The sequence below is a fragment of the Papio anubis genome, chromosome 7 (assembly GCF_008728515.1).
Source record: "Papio anubis isolate 15944 chromosome 7, Panubis1.0, whole genome shotgun sequence".
NCBI lineage: Eukaryota > Metazoa > Chordata > Mammalia > Primates > Cercopithecidae > Papio > Papio anubis.
The window spans coordinates 89,508,800-89,514,267 of NC_044982.1; the positions used below are offsets into that span (position 1 = coordinate 89,508,800).

At 52.2% G+C, this 5,468-nt stretch overlaps 1 long non-coding RNA gene across 1 annotated transcript; it reads left to right on the top strand.

Annotated features, from left to right (window-relative positions):
- The first annotated feature begins 2,674 nt into the window (after nt 1–2,674).
- On the top strand, nt 2,675–4,438 carry LOC103886076. The gene is made up of 3 exons (XR_649491.2): nt 2,675–3,363; nt 3,805–4,080; nt 4,353–4,438. It is a non-coding gene; the product is annotated as an uncharacterized LOC103886076 (long non-coding RNA).
- The last annotated feature ends 1,030 nt before the right edge of the window (nt 4,439–5,468 follow it).

Consider the following 5,468-nt stretch of genomic DNA (forward strand, 5'->3'; position numbering starts at 1 on the left):
CCACCCTACTGACACCTTGATCTTGGATTTCCAGCCTCCAGAACTGTAAGACAATAACTTTCTGTTGTTCTAAGCCACCTGGTTTGTGGTGTTTTCCTATGGCACCCCTAACAAATGACTATAATTGTTACACAAGAAATCTGACGACCCTGAGGCCCATGAGGAAGCCCAGGCCACATGGGGAGGCTACTTCTATGTATTCTGGTGACAGCTCCAGCTGTGGTCCCAGCTGACAGCCAGCATCAACCACCAGACACATGGGCAAAAATGTCTCCAGATGGCTCCAGCCCCCCGTCATCAAGTCACATCCCCCCACCCTTGTTTTCAAGTGTCCCCAGATGAAGCCCTAGACACCATGAAGCAAGTAGATGCTGTTGTACCTTGTCCGAATTTCTGAAGCACAGCATCTGTGAATACAATAAATGGCAGTGTTATGCCACCAAGTTTGGGACTTTATAAAGCAGCAACACTAACAGGAGTAGCCTCGCAGCTAATGAGGGCCCTAGCCAGGTTCTGAGCCCGGGCTCTGGCCATGGACTGCAGGTCTTTGCTCTGCTCTCTCACTCAAGCTCAGCAGCCTTGTTTTCTTAGAGGGTGCCCGGGTAGGAAGATCTTCGCCGAATCTTGTCTCCAGGGAAGCAGGGCTGGCCCACCCAGGCTTAGACTCTGGTTAATCCATGGTTAACCTCCTTTCAGGAAGCCATCTCCCCAGCTTCATTCTCCAAGCTTGGAGAGCGGGCCAGGCTCCTAAAGGCAGCCATCAAGTCTAACCTCATCAAAGTATGACTTGAACCTGTTCTCAGGGTCATTTGGCTGATGAGTTTGTGCAACATTACGGCTGTCGGGAGGCAGAATATGAGCTGGATGTCTAATCACCTGGGTTTAAATTCTGGCTGTGCGACACTAGCCCTAGGAAGTTATAATAACCTCCCTGAGCCTGTTTCTTCAACTGCAAAATGGGGATGTAATAGCAACCACCTCATAGGGGTTCTAGTGAAGCTCAGACAAGCCATTTTCATGTGAAGCGTGGAGCAGGGGTCTGCCTAGCACAGGGTCAGTTCACAGCCCATGTTAGCTACTGTTGCTAGTCATCAATACCAACCGTTTACTTGTAGGGATTTGTTTGTTCTCTCCAATGCAGACTATTTTAGTGCCTGGAAGCATCCTTGCAAAGGAGAAAAGTAGCTTAAAATAAACCCAAGAATGTTGAGTTCTTTCAAAAGTTAATTTACAAAAAAAAAAGAAAAAAAAAGATTCCAGACAAATCTAAGGTAGAATTGTTATTACGGGTTTTATTGTTCCAAACAACCTTGAAAAACTAACTCTGGAGCTCCAAAGGGTAGCAATTAGGCCTCTGGTGAGAGTCTTCAAAGCATTTAAAGCCTTGCCAAGGGACTCATGGCTTCACTTCCTTCCCCATTTTGTGGTCACCGTGTCTGCCTGCATCCCCCACCAGGGCCCAGGCAGGAGTGTGGGCAGGGCCGCGTGGTCTCCCCGCGGCTGCAGGAAACGCTGCCTGCTGTCTGAAGACTCCCAGAAAGAGAAGGCTGAGAGGGTGACTCAAAGTGAACCATCTCCTCCCCCAACCCATGTCTCCCACCCTGCACGCTGCACCCTGACAAGACCCCTCTTCTGAGCCCAAGACTGAATCACGGCTCAGGGCCCTGGGATGCTCACAGGCCCCTTTCCCCAGTGCTGGCCATGAGATCCGACTGCAAGGTGCCTTTATGGGTCTGAGCTAATTCCCTCCTGAGCTGCAGCTTACCCCACGGCAGCACTTTGTCAGAAACAGTCTCTGGGCTTGCTGCTGGCAGGCTGCTTGCTGGCTGTTAAGTCTTCATCCTGCTGTATGCGGGGCAAGGCTTGTCCAAATATTTGGCTTGATCCTGCTTTCTGATTCATCATGTGCAGGAACCTCTGTAATTTCATCTACTGCGTGACTCAGACAAGAGCTGAGCACAAGTGCTGTGCACCAGAGCCCTGGAGGCTGCACACAGGCCAGGCCTGCAGCTCCCCAGGCAAGCCTCCTGGGCTTGGGGAGAGACGCTGGCACTCTCGGGATCAGCTAGCCTGAGATTAAATCTCTTTTGTCTGAGATGATTAATAGAGCCCCAAACACGCCTCGACACAGGGTGTGAGGTGCACTTTGTACCTTTTCCAAGTTTTTTTTTTTTCTTTTTTAATGCTAAATCCATTTGCATCTCATAAATTATACTGGCTCCAAAATGAAGTGTTCCTGACAGCGGCAGGCAGGGTGTGGGTTCCATTGAAATGCTTTTCCCTGTCATCCCCTCTCTCGCTCTGAGACCCTAGAAGATATCCTGCTGATCTTCTAAAGGAGGAGGGGAGGCAGTGAGTGACCTAGATTTCAAATCAGAAAGACAGGTAGAGCCAGCTCGCCTGTCTTCAAAAGGCTGCCCATACACTGGGTTCTGGGCCGGAAGGAAGATGTTCCCCGGGCTCCTACCCGGATGCTCCTGCTTATGGGTAACATGGTCATTTTCTCCTTCAGCAGGTTTTTCAGCCTCAGAAAGGCCACAGGTTGGGCCAGTGGGGTCCGTGAACCCCCCTCGGTGCCCCTAGGTAATGCTATCTGGGAAGGGGAGGGGAAGTAGAGAGAGATTGACAGCAGAGGTGAGGCACTCCTTGTGGAGGTGTGGGGCAAGGGAAGGGGACCTCTGGACAGGGGGTCGGAAGTGGGGATGGCAGTTCAGACACCAAGGGGATCCAGGAGTCAGAGGCAATGGGGTCTGAACCCTCCTTCCACCACTTTCCAGCTCTGTGGCTTTGGACAAATGACTCGCCCTTTCTGAGCCTCTGTTTCTTCATGCACTCATTCATTTCCTGGGTATTGCCTCTGTGCCAGGGCTAGGCCACCCCACTGGCGCTTAGGTTCTAGACATTACACAGTCAACACAGCCCTGTGCCTCTAGAGCACATCCAGTGTTGGGTGAATATACCAAGCACAGGACAGAGTTTGGTGTAGGCCAGAATTACAGGACCATCAGTGAGCTAGGCCTGGGGTGGGCAGGCGAGGGGTCCAGTGCAGAAGACTGAGGAGGTGCAGCCAGGGAGGCAGGAGGGATCCAAGGAGGGTGACAATAAAGAGGAGAATGCACACCCTCATACAGTGGGAGCTCAGGAAATGTCGCCGTTGCTGTTATTATTTGATCACTGTCAGTGGGCGTGGCAGTATGCTTGGGGCCAGGATGCTGAAGGGAAGGGAAAAGAAAAGCTGGAGGAGGGTGGCTTCGCAGCCAGGGTAAACAGCACAGCCAGATGGCTGCCATCATTTCTCGCCACTCCAGTCGCCCTCCTGCCTCCAAGTCACAGGCGGGCTTCACTTCGCACCATGTCCCAAAGGTCAGCAGGCTGGGGTTTCACAAGCGGGCATTCCAGACCCGGGTCCCGCACAGGGAGCACTCTGTCCGTGGTCAGGCCTCCAAGTTGCCATCCAGGACTAGCTGCTGGAGCTCTGGCCCATCCCAGGGGGCCCCAGCTGCTGTCAGGCTGGAGTGGGTCAGAGTGTGGTGGGGAGAAAGGCAGCCCCGCCAGGGACAGGGGCAGCTGTTCTTGCCCTAAGGACCTGAGTCACCCTCAGGCCAGGGAGCCATGGCCAGGGGCATTCCAGGCTCTGCAGGGAGGGCATGCAGAAGGGTGGTGTGTATAGTCACACGTGCATATGTCAACGTAGTGTGTGAGTATACTGTACGTATACGTGACTCTTTTATCGGTATATTTGTAGTTTTATTGAATTTCCATATCCTAGATAGTGGCTATCGTTTATCACCTTTTTCTAAGCAGGGAGAAACAAGACTCAGAGAAGTCCAAAGAAACTAAGCTGAGAAGCAGACAGCAGAACAAAAGTTCAAGTCTGACGTTCTGTGCCTTCAGGCAACAGCCATGAAACAAGAGGTCACAGCTGTGGAACGGCTTGAGCCCTACCTCTCATCACAGATTTCGTTATGCTCCATTGGTAGAAACAAAGCGAAGGTTTTGCGTCTCCTGTTTTTAAGGTTGAGAGAGAGCCACTAGAAGGGGACGGAGCTTAAACAAGGCCCCCTCTGGCCTTTCTCCTGTGTAGGTGATGCTGGCACAGTGGCCCCATCCACCAGGTGTCCCTGTGCCCTGGGCTCCTGGAGGAACCCTGCTGACCAGAGGAGCTCCCCGCAAAGCCCACACTCAGCACTTTTCACCCCCTTCCCTTCCCCTTTCACTTCCTAACACTATTTGGGGCTGCGTCTGCCTCCTCCAAGGACACAGCGTTCCTCGCTCATCTGGGCGTCCCAGGGTGCCAGGCACGATGGCCTGTGATGGGGGCTCACTCTGGTCGCTCACCTTTGTATCCACAGGGAAATGGGGAAGCTCTGCAAGCCTGGGCCAGGGCACAGCTTGGACAATCTGTCACCAGTGTGCAGAGTCAGCCGAGAAACACAATCCTGCCCAGGCTTTCTGTGGCTGCGGCCAAGAGGGTAGGGCTGCTGGGCTGAAGGCTGTCAAGTGACCGGGCAAAAAAAGCCAGCCTCAGCCTGCATGGCCGCAGCAGTCCATCCTGCAACAGAATAATTCTTCTTAGTGGGAACAGGCCTCCGACGCTTATCACAAAGCACCGGCTGCCTTTCCAACGGGGCTGGAGGAGCTTTACAAAAAGAAAAGGAAGTTGCCCTTACATCTTGGGGAACTTTAAAGACGCCTAGAAAATGAAATCTTGGATTTTACTTTCCTGAAAGGCTGAGGTTGAGCATAATTCTCTGCCTTTGTCCCCCTTCTTTGTCTTGGTTAAATGTTCCTGGCCATACTGTACCTGTGGTTTTATTGTCATCCTTTTTGGGAACGAGCAGGATATAAATCAGTTAGTGAAATTTTAGAATGTAGCTCTTTGGTCTAGCATCTAAGTAGATAAAGAAGAAACAGGCGCTTAATAAGTGCCTCTGGAGGCTTGTGATTTGCGTGGGGCTCCCAGTAAAAGGTAAAGTCTTTGCTTAGAGGTTACACACACTGAACGCAGGGTGGTCCTCAGGCCCCTGGTCACAGCACGCACAGTGCTGGTGCCTCGATCTGCAAACCTGGTGCGCACAGCCACTGGGGACCATCTGCCTCAAGGCCACCCCAGGACTTATCAGAAAAGGGAAGAGTCGGCCGGGTGCGGTGGCCTGGGGATCACGCCTGTAATCCCAGCACTTTGGGAGGCCGAGGCCAGTGGATCATGAGGTCAGGAGTTCAAGACCAGCCTGGCCTAGATGGTGAAACCCCATCTCTCCTAAAAATACAAAAGTTAGCTGGGCATGGTAGTGGGCGCCTGTAATCCCAGCTTCTCGGGAGGCTGAGGCAGAGAATTTCTTGAACCTGGGAGGTGGAGGTTGCAGTGAGCTGAGATCACGCCACTGCACTCTAGCCTGGGCGACAGAGAGAGACTCTGTCTCAAAAAAAAAAAAAAAAAAGAAAGAAAGAAAAAAGAAAAAGAAAGA